Below are 14,111 nucleotides of genomic sequence, written 5' to 3'. Positions count from 1 at the left end.
TATTGAACAATATAAAGGAGAGATAATTGGTCAGCATTTTCAATACCTTCTAAACACAAAAACTATGTTCATGAATCGAGGTGGACATGACCTCAGAACTACGAATTATGGTGAACACTTTACATTTTGTAATCCAGAAATGACGTCGGAAACGTGCGCCTGCTTCTTCTATGCAAATCGCCGGAATCATAGCAGAAAATTAATTTCTATATATAAAAAAAAAATGTTCGCAATACCAAAATAAAGAAATGTAAATGAATAAATGTATTTTTATGGTACAAAATAAACTTCTGACATTTTATTTCGAGTTAAAATTACAGGTACGGAGAATGGAAAATATTTCCTTGACTGAGATATGTCGGCTACTTGCGAGTTGTTGCGCGGTCGTGATTTCAACCCCTATTATGGGAACGTATTAGAGCTCGCACTTAGCCGTGAGGTCGTTGGCGTGAGGCTCATCATTTTGTCAATGGGCGTGCGCCTTCAGACTTGTGCATGTGTCCCTTATATTCCGGTCAGGTAATAGACAGGTGCGCATGTTCGGGTAGCTCTTGCTTGAATCCCTTTTATGAAATGTTTATGACCCGTTTGTAGAAAGGAGAGATCTTGAAAAAATTTACCAGTTAAACATTCTGGGGCGAAAAAAAAAGTCTGTTTGAAAATATTCGACATCTGAGAATCATTAACTTGTGGGATTTATTTTATTTGGGGTTCTTTTGATTTCTAAATTAGTTTTACAATCATAGGAAACGTTATTCGCCAACATGATCGGACATGTCCCTCTAAGGCAACCAGCTTTAGATGTTTTGGGTTTGCGACCTTTCTCACGTGCACAGCAACACCTGCTGAATGTTAATTGCTGATAATGAGGAAAAGGATACATGATCAATATTGTCACATGGGGATGTGGGGAAAGTGTGCGACCTTTCTCCCGTGTACAGCAACACCTGCTGAATATTAATTGCTGATAATGAGGCAAAAAGGTCACGTGATCAGTATTGTCACATGGTGGTGTGGTGTTGGGGGGCAATTTAGTATACTCTTTATGGATATGATCGTGACATTTTTATGACATCTAAACCTTTAAAAATCAGATAATTTATGGATTATGCTAATTGTCCCAGAACCCGCATTCATTAATGAAGAGGCGGGGGCCATTAATATGTTAATTAGTGAGAGGCGGGGGTCATTAATATGCTAATTAGTAAGAGGGCGGGGGCCATTAATATGCTAATTGTCCCCGAACCCGTCTTTCCCTACTACTCAGCATTTAATTGCTGAGGAATCCACAAGGAACAAGGGAAAGTCCAGCCAGGGATCAAATATAGGATATTTAAGATCTTCCTTTTCATGCACAAAGACAGAACGCCGGACTGAGACAAAATGTTAATTAAAATATCAAGCCTTTGTTGCTCTCCCGGTAATTCAGCGATTCAATTTAGTTAAGCACCACCGCTTGTGCATTAATTGCCTACGTCAAGGACATCCAGTAAAGAAATGCAGGGCTGCAAAGTGTCGAGTTTGCTCAACACCAACACGCTCCTTCACCGCTACTAAGTAGACCATCAGTCAACTATTCCTGTATCAGTACCGCAAGTGCACTCTCAAACTAACGCAGTAGCTGCCGTTCAGCAAAATCAAGCCTATTCAAGTCATGTCGCGAGTAATGATCAAGTCATTCTGGCTACTGCGATAGTAAAGGTACGAGATAGGTTCGGGCAGCTTCAGTTAGCAGGAGCTCTTTTAGATTCGGGTTCTAAAATAAATTTTATGGCTGAGGATCTAGCACAATGTCTGCGTTTACATAGAGAAGAGTCGTACTTAAACATTACCACTGTCGGAAATAGTGACTCGGTAGTACGACACAAGGTTCACACATCAATACATTCAAGGGTCAATGCTCATATTTTTGGAACCGATTTTTGGGCTTTAAGGTCGATTTCGACATATCAACCAGACCATGAGGTGAACTGTGCGCAATGGAGTATACCAGTAAGCATTGAGCTGGCAACCCCTCGATTTTTTAAGCCTGCAAGGGTGGAGCTGTTAATTGTCGCAGAAATATATTTCGAACTTTTAAGCGTAGGCCAAATAAAGTTAGTATCAAGAATTTATGAAAAAGTATCATACCCTTGGTCATATGTCATTGCTCCCCACACCTCCTGCAGGCCACCATTACTACATTCCGCATCAATGTGCCCTGAGACCTGAAAGTAGCACCACGAAGTTGAGAGTTTTGTTCGACGCGTCAGGTAAGACGTCAACTTCGGTCTCTTTAAATTAGACGCTAATGGTGGGACCAACTACTCAGAGGGATTTGTATGCCGTTCTATCACGGTTTTGATTAAAGAAGTATGCTTTAACAGCTGAAATCTCAAAGATGTATCGGCAAGTTAACGTCGCCGAAGATGATCGGTACTTTCAACTTATTTTGTGGAGAGAGAAAGACGCAGACCAACTTCAAACTTATCGTATAAACACTGTTAGGTTAGGTTAGGTAGGAGTGGTTGGAGATTAGATACTAATCCCCACACTTAGGCCACATTGGGGCCCTTGTGACACAGGGTTCGGAAGTGTGTAGCTACCTAGGGTTTGAAAGCGCTTTAGGTTATGCGCTGGGCAGAAGCATAGGAGGTGTTCAGTGCTCTCCTCTTCGTCTATCTGCTTGCAGCTGCTGCACAAGTCGTGGTTACTAAGTCCCACCCTGTGCGCATGAGTCCCTATGAGACAGTGGCCCGTGAGGGCATTTAGAAGAGTGGTAATGTCCTCCCTGCTACATTGTAGGATAGTTTTTGTTCTTTTTGAGTTGTAGTTTAGCCATGTGAGTCTAGAGTTGTGGCATGTTTAGATTGAGTTCCAACGGTTGTTGGAAAGTGTGTACAGTCTCTGCCTGAGATGGAGCTTGCAGGTAGCCATGGGCATACCCACCGTGTCCTCATCGCGAAGGATTTCGGCGGTTGTCAGTAGAAGGGAAAGACGGCTTCTCGGACAATTAGCATATTAATGGCATATTAATGATTCTCAGATGTGGAATATTTTCAAATACACATTTTTGTTTCCGCCCCAGAACGTTTAACTGGTAAATTGTCTAAGATTCTCTCGTTTCCACAAATGGGTCATAAACATGTCATAAAAGGGATTCAAGCAAGAGCTACCCGAACATGCGCACCTGTCAATTACCTGACCGCAATAAAAGGGACACATGCACAACCCAAAAGGCACACGCTCATTGACAAGATCATGGGCCTCACGCGAACGACCTCATGGCTGACTGCTAGCTCTAATACGTTCCCATAATAGGGGTTGAAAACACGACCGCGCAACAACTCGCAAGTAGCCGACATATCTCAGACAAGGAAATATTTTCCATTCTCCGTACCTGTAATTTTAACTCGAAATAAAAAGTCAGAAGTTTATTTTGTAGCATAATAATACATTTATTCATTTATTTTGGTATTGCGAACATTTTTGTTATATATAGAAATTAATTTTCTGTTTTGATTCTAGCGATTTGCATAGAAGAAGCAGGCGCACGTTTCCGACGTCATTTCTGGATTACATAACTCGAAGTTTTGAGATCATGTCCACCTCGATTCATGAACATAGTTTTTGTGTTTAGAAGGTATTGAAAATTGTTCAATAAATTGGTCCATTTCCTCATGAAACTTCATTTGGTTAATTTTATTTTCTTGTAGGTCTTTACAAATCTAGTCTCAGATACTTTCGAGTTTGTGGAAAACTGTTCTCTCCATCGTTCCAAAATATTTTGTGATAAGTATTGGTTAACCAAATTGCAGTCTTTCGAGATTTTGTATTTAGCAAAGTAAAATCATATGGTGGTTCTATTAAAAAACTATTATTCAAGTTTGGATCTTTTTCGAATACAATTCAAATTTCCTTTAGAATAAAATGATTATTATTATCAAAGAAACCTTGAACATCAATCGAAACAGTATCTTTCAACATTTTTCTAATGTTAAACAACTCGTTGTACTAGTCCGTTTAGTGGGTTATATTCAACTAAACGGTCTTGTATGAGGAGACAGTAAGCTTGGGTAAATTCATGACTTGGTGTCTTCAGTTCTATTGAAATTCTCACATCAATAGGACCAGTTTTCACTGATTCGTTTTGATATGAAAGATCAACCACAATAATAGGGGCCTTCAATTTAAATTCATTTGGGGTCAAAAATGGTTGTGATTCACGATTATAGTAACTAGATTGAGATCTTGTATACATTTCATATAGGTGAGCATACTGATTCTTACTAAAATCAACATTCAGTTTATCATATGGTTATGATTCAGAATTCAAATGAACTTTCAAGTTTGATAAAATATTTGTGATAACTTCTCCATTTAGTGTAAATCCAATTATTATAAATCTTGGTTTTTTCGAGGTTAGCCGACAATTTCTCCTTGCAGCTGTGTTGACTCCCATACCCCTCTTTTGGGTTAACAAAACTTTTTTATTATCCTCAGCAAATCTCAACAAAATGGGGTCCCGTAGAAATTTCGTCTCCACTGCTCCATCCAGCATTTAATAGATTTTGACTTTGAAGAGTATCCAGAGATATTAAATATTTTAGGGTAGTACTCATATGGATGGACATGGCCTTGACACATTGGACACATTGTATTTAGTTGTTACCTAGCAGTATTTTGATGCTCACTTTCTCTTAAGAAATTTTGTAGGATCATTTAATATTATTTTATTATTGTAAACATTTTTCATTTAATTCATAACTAAATATATATTATATATATTTTAAATATTTAATTTTCTGACTCCTCCCTCTGTAAGAAATATATGGGTTGTTAACCTTCGGTCCAAACGCATATTTTCGCTTGGTTCCCATTGATAGATTTAAAATAGTTCTCACAATGTAATCTTTCTCAGATGTTGAATTATTTTTAAAGCATTCATTTGTTCCATCCCATAATAATATTGTAATATATTTCGAAAGCATCATTAGTTAGCATAGGAGCGTCTTTCAATTTAATTTCTGATTCAAGTTTATGATAGAGGTGTTGGGACCTGGTAATAACGGTTTTTGTTGTCAACTATTTTTCTAGTTCTAGTTTTTTAATTCTATTCTATTTGTATACTATTTGTATGAGTAAGGCATCCCTGTCTAAGATTCTGAACAAGTTTAATAAACTCTTTAGTTACAATACTGATTACCTGGTTACTATATATTTAGTAGATGTATACAAGTTGTTTAGTATCTGGTTTCTATATGTTTAATAGATGTATGCAAGTTGTTTACCAGCTGTTTAGTATCTGGTTACTATATATTTAGTAGATGTATACAAGTTGTTTAGTACCTGGTTACTATATATGTAGGAAACAGGGATGGTCGCAAAATACCAGAAGAGCAAGCAATCAGAGAGACCAGGAGTGGTCGTCGTTTTTAATGATCCAGAGAGCGCGAGAGAATAAAACTCTAATAAAGTCAGTCGGTGCCAAGATCTCACGCGCTACGCATGCCAATAAGCATACCCTTTGTACATCATCAAATGTAACACTACAACTTAAGTTTTTGTATTTTTGATTCCAAATAATAATATAAAAAAAACATTACACATAATAATTGAACACGTCGTTGTCTCAAGAACATTTCCATCACTGCGGAATTAATGGGGCCACAATTTTTGGGGCTCGTCCGGAAAAAAAATTTGGATCAAATACAAACTACAGTCATTAAACTAATAAGTTGTGAGTTTAAAAGTGGTATAAACTTGTGCATTGCGGTGGTAGTAGCAGTTGCTAAAAATCAAAAATTGCTGCGCAATAGAAGACAAAAAATTAGCAAGAAACAGCGTGCGTGACAACGAGAAGAAAATGTTGCGAAATTCAATTTTTGCAACGCAAAAGAAATAGAAGAAAAACCGACTCAAAGGCGACTGGCGTAACAAAAAAGAAAGCGAAAAATCAGCAAGTACCGAATCTGGGAGCAGCGCAAAAATTTTGTGGTTAACGTCAACCAGCGGAAGGCAGGATCGTTGGCGGTGGTCATCTGGACACAAATTAAGGCGTGGAGCAGTTACGGTAACAGGCGGATCACAGAAGCTGTGCGTCAGGAGAACACAAGTAACCGGTGTTCAGGAGGCTGGTCAAAGCGAAAGAAGCAGGCGGATCGCAAAATTTGCGCGTCAAGATAAAACAAGGAAGCGGTGTTCAAGAGGCTGGTCAAGGCTAAGGAACCGGTGTTCAAGAGGCTGGTCAAGGCTAAGGAACCGGTGTTCAGGAGGCTGGTCAAGACGAAGGAAGCTGGAACTGGTACATGAGGAGATCGCCGAAGAAGGGGCAGGAAGATCTGGAGAAGTACCAATAGTTGGCGAGCAAAGAGAAGTCAAATTTGGAACTGTATTGGTGGTGAACTTTTGGCGGCTGGAAGACGAATTCAAAGCTTATTTGTGAGGCAGCGAGTACATCATTCTGGAGCTGTATGTGTGAGACGGCAGACGGTTCGTTCTGATGAAATTTTTGGTGAGTGGCAGAAAAATTGGCTGAAGGCGACAAGAGGAGACAAGAATTCAGGCAATTTTGGATGACGAAAATTAACTACGAAGAGAGCGGCGAGACGAATTCCAACAACAAGAAGAGAGTCAAGAAGTACTTTCGTATATAACGTATCAAATTTCAAGCAGGGCATAAAGCTGTTGATTTAACGTAACGTATACCGTAAAGCATTAATTTGGCTGTGTATTTTATATTTGATATTACTGCTTATCTATATTAATCTATATTACTATATCTATATTACTCCTATATTGTATAAGTATATTTAAGTTTCAATATGAACAGGCAATAGGTTTTGGCACTGCTTGTAGCAGATTTACGCGAAAAGTTAACAGAGCTGGGACTCAGCAGAAATGGAAGAAAACCTGAGTTGCAAAATAAACTGCTTGCTCACTATGGTTTGCAAGCTGATGAAGACAATGAAGGCATCGAAGTGGATGAGGATGATGAGGGCTCTTTCGAAACCGTACATTCCAATAATATGCAGGCAGGTGGTAGGTCCGAAAGAAATGCAGTCGTAGAAGGGCAGAACCTTCAGACAGTAAATTCAGCTTCAGGTAGGTCGTGGTTTACATTGAAGGATGTGGAGGGAAGTGTGTCACAGTTTTCAGGAACTAATTCACCTGACATTAATCAGTGGATTGAGGAACTAGAAGAGTGTGCACTGACGGTGGAATGGAACCAATTACAGATCTTTATTTTTGCTAAACAATTGCTCAGTGGAGCGGCCAAACTTTTTGTCCGTAGTCAGCGAGATGTTCGGGATTGGAGATCGTTGAAAAACATATTGCTCGACGAATTCGGTGTGAGGGTGTCAGCAGCAGAGGTTCATCGTAGACTTGGCAAACGGCAGCAAAAGAAAACTGAATCGTTGCATGAGTACCTCTACGCGTTAATGGAATTGGCAAAGCCAATTGATCTTGATGACGAGAGCTTGATCGAATACTTTGTCGACGGTATTCCAGACTCCAAGGTGAACAAGGCTTTACTCTACCAAGCAAAAAGCATGAGACAGTTGAAAGTACAAATAGAGGCATATCAGAAGATGCGAGGATCAGGAAAACAAGTTAGGTATGACACTCATTTCAATAAAGGTGAGAAAGAGTCAGTAAAGGCAGTGGAAAAAGTAAGGAAATGTTTCAACTGTGGAGACGAGGGTCATGTCAAACGAGATTGCCCAAAGAGGGACTACAAATGCTTCAGATGCAACCAGCCAGGACACAGAGCAGCTCAGTGCAAGGTCGAAATGGTAGCGAAGCAGGAAAAGACAAGAAATCTTGTACAGATGGAAGGCAGGGCGATGCCAACAAGCACGTTTACGTCTTCGGGACTGGAGTTGAAGTACATTTCGTTCGGAAAAGTTATCTTTAAAGGGTTGATAGATACGGGAGCAGATTTGTGTTTAATGCGGCGCAGTATTTTCTTAAAGCTTGGAGTAGATAAATTGACAGGTGACAAAAATGTTTGACTGGAATAGGAGAAAGCCAGATTGTGACTTTTGGAAGTCTGACAATTCCAGTGCAGATTGATGGTATTGACCTTCAGGTAGAGTTCCACATCATATCGGACGAGGACATGGCTTTTGAAGCTATTTTGGGTCGAACTCTCTTAGACAGCGTTGATATGAAGATAACCAAAAACGGAACAGAACTGGTTCGCAGAGCAGAGAGTCAGGTGGTCACAGCACAAAAGCGCTACGTTCAAGAACAAGACAGAAGTTCATGCACAGAGTTGTTGGCTGAGTTTGGGAGCTTGTGTATGATCACTTTAGAGCAGACAGAAACTAAGAAAGATATAGAACTATCTCACTTGCCACACTCTCAGAGAGGTATCGTGAAGCGGATGATAGACGAATACAAGCCGAAGAGAAATATTCATTGCCCTCTCCAGATGAAGATTATACTCACTGATGAATCTCCAGTATTTCAACATCCTCGACGTATTCCTTACACCGAACAGAAGGTAGTAGATGCGCAGGTTCAAGAGTGGCTCGAACAGAATATTATCAAGCCGAGTACTTCAGAGTTCGCTTCTCCGATCGTACTTGTAGCAAAAAAGAACGGACAGAAACGGTTGTGTTGCGATTACAAACAAATGGACAGCGTCATAGAGAAGTTACAGGGCGCGAGGATTTTCACAACACTAGATTTAACAAACGGTTATTTTCATGTACCAGTAGAAGTTGACTTACAAAAGTATACTTCATTTGTGACACAGAATGGACAATTCGAGTTCTTGTACGTGCCCCTTGTCATTTCAAACTCACCGGCAGTTCTTACCCGTTTTATAATGGCAGTTCTTAGGGACCTTATTAATAACGGTGACGCAGTTGTCTACATGGATGACATTATCATCCCTAGCAAGGACGTTGTTCAAGGAATGGAAAAGCTCGAGAAAGTGCTTCGAGTAGCAGAGCAGCATGGGTTGAAGATCAATTGGACCAAGTGTCAAATCTTACAGAGCAGGGTAGATTTCCTCGGATACATTATCGAAGACGGTTCGATCACACCTAGTGATGAAAAAACTCAAGCGGTAGCACATTTTTCCATACCCACTGATCGTAAGGCTATACAGCGATTTCTTGGATTGACATCGTATTTTAGGAAGTTCATAGATGGGTATGCGGTTATAGCAAAGCCGTTGTCAGATTTGCTGAGGAAGGATGTCAAATTTGAGTTCAGAGAATTGCAGCATTCGAGCAATTAAAGGCTAGGAAACTAGTTTTGAAGCTGTACAATCCTAAATTGACCACAGAGATACACACGGATGCGTCTAAGTTTGGTTTTGGCGCAGTCCTTCTACAAAAGGATCCAGAAGACAGTCAGTTGCACCCCGTCATGTACATGAGTCGGAAAACCAAACCATGTGAGGAAAAATATCACTCATACGAGCTGGAGGTGCTAGCAGTCATCGCAGCACTGACCAAATGGCGTGTATATGTCTTGGGAACGAAATTCAAAATAATCACTGATTGTAATGCGTTCGCCATGACGATGAAAAAGAAAGAAGTTCCATTACGAGTAGCTAGGTGGGCAATGTTTTTGCAAGATTACGACTACGAGATAGAGCATCGATCAGGAACAAAGATGAGGCACGTGGATGCGCTTAGCAGAGTTACTTGTTTTGTATTGACAGAGAGTGTGATGCACAAATTGAAGGAAGCTCAGATGGCAGACGTGTGGACAAATGCAGTTCGTAGTTTGGTGGAAGATAAGGGACATGAGGATAACTACATTGCCAATCAGATTTTGTTCAAAGACCCAGACCGAGAGCTAATAGTAGTTCCATCCCAAATGGAGACTGAAATCATTCAAATTGCTCACAGACAAGGCCATTTTTCGGCGAAAAAAACCCAAGATCTTGTGGAGAAATCTTATTTTATACCAAATCTTAGGGATAAAGTTTCCAGAGTAGTAGGCAGCTGTGTGAAATGCATTTTGGTAAACGCAAAATCGGGAAAACAGGAAGGTTATCTGAATCCTATCGATAAGGGAGACAAACCGTTAGTCACTTATCACATAGATCACGTGGGGCCGATGGAGATCACCAAGAAAAGGTACAATCACATCCTAGTTGTCGTAGATGCATTTTCAAAATTTGTCTGGTTGTATCCGACACGCAGTACCGGAGTCGAAGAAGTGCTTAATTGCCTGGACAGGCAGGCCGTATCCTTTGGTAATCCCTTCAGGATCGTATCAGACCGTGGTGCAGCGTTCACTTCACACTTATTTAAAGAATACTGCGACAAAGAAAAGATCCAGCACTTATTAATCACTACAGAAGTACCTCGTGGCAACGGACAGGTCGAAAGAATGCATAAAATCGTTGTGCCAATGTTGTCGAAGATGAGCTTAGAGAATCCTGGAAATTGGTACAAGCATGTGGGTAGAGTGCAGCAGTTGATCAACAATATCGAGCCTAGGAGCACAAAAGTAACTCCATTTAAGCTGTTAACAGGTGTTGACATGCGTATGGTAGACATAGCAGGACTTAAAGAGCAGGTACAGCAGTCTTTGGTAGAAGAGTTAAACCACGAGAGAGATCAGTTACGCAAAAAAGCCCGAGAAAACATTCAAGCTCTTCAAGAGGAAAACAAGCTATCTTTTGATTTGAAAAGAAAGGGTGAAAAGCGTTACAAGGTAAACGATTTAGTTGCGGTCAGGCGTACCCAGTACGGAGTGGGCCTAAAACTAAAGGGAAAGTATCTTGGACCATACAAAATAGTTGAGATTCACAATCATGGCAGGTATGATGTAGAGAAAGTTGGAGATAGCGAAGGACCTTTGAAAACATCCACTGTGGCTGAGTTTATGAAGGAGTTCGGGACGAACACCACGTCAGGAGGGCCGAATGTAGGAAACAGGGATGGTCGCAAAATACCAGAAGAGCAAGCAATCAGGGAGACCAGGAGTGGTCGTCGTTTTTAATGATCCAGAGAGCGCGAGAGAGAATAAAACTCTAATAAAGTCAGTCGGTGCCAAGATCTCACGCGCTACGCATGCCAATAAGCATACCCTTTGTACATCATCAAATGTAACACTACAACTTAAGTTTTTGTATTTTTGATTCCAAATAATAATATAAAATAAACATTACACATAATAATTGAACACGTCGTTGTCCCAAGAACATTTGCATCACTGCGAAATTAATGGGGCCACATATATTTAGTAGATGTATACAAGTTGTTTAGTATCTGGTTTCTATATGTTTAGTAAATGTATACAAGTTGTTTAGTAGATTTATACAAGTTGTTTACTAGATGTTTAGTATCTGGTTTATATATGTTTAATATCTGTTTACTTGATGTTTACTAATTATTATTAGCTGGTTACTAGTTGCTATTAACGTCTACAAGCTTTTATAGTCTTTTGTTAAGAATGATCAAAAATTCTTGATCACTAGACGACTTTCGATGTGAAGTAAAAACTTACACTGTGATTTTCAATGTGTTTGCTATGTACGTAAGAAAGAATGCAAAGCCAAAATATCTCAAGATTGATATATAAATCTTAGAGGAACATGTCCGGTTATGTTGGGGGAAGATGTTTCTTGTGATTGTAAAACTAATTAAGAAATAAATTGTTCACAAGCTGTCTAAAAGCTGTGTAGAAGCTGTTTTGATACACAATTTTTATTCATAATGACAGATATTAAAAATATATAATAATATCATCCACCTTAACTAGTATATTGTTAAAATAAAACAATTCAATTTTTCATGTTCTATCATCTTATGTAGGTATAATAAATGTAATCTTAACTACGATAGCTAGCCTTACATCCCATAACTATAGTTATTAGCTACAATAAAATGTCTAGAAAGAACAAAATATATGAATGTCAAAAAACGATTTAAAACTAACTGTTCACGTCAAAAAGGCGTTTAATTTCAGGAGGCAGTGTCGAGCGGCAGTTTTATCCAGATGTCTACATCTCGCGCGCTCGCACTGCCTTCCGCTCTCCCTCTCCATCTCTCCCCTAAGTCTTCGCTCTGCTCTGGAGCGCTTAAGTTAAGTTAGGCTTAAGCAGTTCGTGTTTCAAAGTGTACTAATAAACACCTACGCACGTCGCGTAAAAACCCAAAAGTACTCCCGTGTTTTTTGAGTACCACTCAATCTTGGGGCTTCAACTCTTTCCAACGATCAAGCCACCCCGCCCCAACATTTTGATCCAGTCGAAGCCGGATTTTAAAATCTTTGGACTTTCCTCTCCTGGAGTTTCCTTTGATTTTGTCCCAGCAGGCTTGAAACGCTCCAGATAAGTTCCACTTACAAATTGCCGGTCATACAGCCAGTTTTTTCGAACCCTATTTCGACTAACTTTCTGTATGATGTATTGTCTAAATCCAAAAGTGATTAATCCGACGCAACGGCATTTAATATATGTATTTCAATTCCGTTACTTGTGCCCGACAATATTCCAGTTTCCTTTGCCCACAATTGTACACTTGAAACAGTTCCAGAAGATATTTCAGTGCTACTATTCAACTAAAATATTTCTCAAATATATTTTCAATTCCAAGTGTGTGTAAAATCGAACTCAGCCACAGTAAAAAATTCCCGATCATACAATTTTTCCTTAAGATTTGCACTCTTTAATTTTTACTGTGTTCCAGCTGCGTCTGTATATTTACATAAATATTCTTATACAGTGCACTCTAACTTCTCGTTCTAATACAGTCCACTCCAACTACTTTTCTCGACCTACAAATACGGCTAAACTATTTCCAATATTAAAAACAAAGTTACAAATTCCACAAATTTACTCCAGCAAATCGTTTGCAATTTAGTTGTGCAGGTGACAAACAAACGCACCGACATACAAACATAAGCGAAGTCTTTCCAATTCCCGCAACGTTTTTCCTCTATTCGCACCCCACATATGTACATATGTACAGTGTACATACGTCTATCGATATTTTCGCCAGTGCACAGTGGGTCAAGAGCTCACAATAAATGTGCCTTCCAAACATACAATATTAAAGTCCGTAATTCTTTACATAAGTCCGACCATCCGATATAATAAATATTTATTGACTCCGCCTATCCGACAGTGTGACCGTATATATTTACAATTTACAATTTACAATTTCCAATTGGATTTAAGCCCGTTTCCTTACTGAATTAAAATTCTAAATTATTTTACGTCATGGCAACATCAGTGACTGTCTGATCCACTTTGAGGCCACTGTGAACGCTCCAGGTGCTCCTACCCCAACGTTATCCGCCTATAAAATCCGTCGCGATCACCTCAATTCCTTGTGGCAAACGGTAAAGGCAGCATACGACATATGCTCCGACTGCATTATAGCTGCAGGCGAGAGCGCCGCAGACACAAAATCCATACTAAAGTCCAAGTATTACCAAATGTACTCCACTTACGAAATATTTGCCGCGCAGCTGATGGAACAAATCCAAAAAGGCTCCTCCCAAATACCTCAAGCTCCAGTAACTCCGTTCTAAAATTCCACGTCGTATGGCTGTCGGCTCCCTCCTATCGACACAGACGTTTTCTCTGGCGATTATCTTCGCTGGCCGACTTTCCGGGACCTTTTCACGGCAATATACAAAGACAATCCGAGTGTAACGCCCGTTGAAAAATTTTTCCACTTCAATTTAAAAACAAGTGGCGAAGCTCATTCCATAGTTTCAAGATCCCCACTCACCAATGATGGCTTTCGCTCAGCCTAGAATAACCTAACTGAGCGTTTCGAAAATAAGCGATTGCAGGTGAACAGTCACCTGAAAACACTTTTCAATGTTCAATCCATAGCACATGAGTCGGGAGCAGCCTGAAAGGAACTTCAACGCACTTTTCAAGGTTGCTTAACTTCCTTAAAATTTTCCGGTGTTAATATTGAGAATTCGGACTATATCCTGGTTTATATGTGCTCGACAAAACTACCAAGGCTCACTCTCTCATTATGGGAGCAATCCATCCAAAATAAAGCCGAAATTCCTACGTGGCTTGAGCTTGATTCCTATTTGACAGAGCGCCATCGAACTCTTGAGGCCGTCGATAGCTTCCGATCTGCCAATTTCCACCACGTCCAGTCCAAAGACACAAATCGAGTGGCAGAATT

This window comes from Drosophila suzukii, unplaced genomic scaffold (assembly GCF_043229965.1).
Source record: "Drosophila suzukii unplaced genomic scaffold, CBGP_Dsuzu_IsoJpt1.0 scf_17, whole genome shotgun sequence".
Taxonomy (NCBI): Eukaryota; Metazoa; Arthropoda; class Insecta; order Diptera; family Drosophilidae; genus Drosophila; species Drosophila suzukii.
This window is presented reverse-complemented; position numbering follows the sequence as displayed.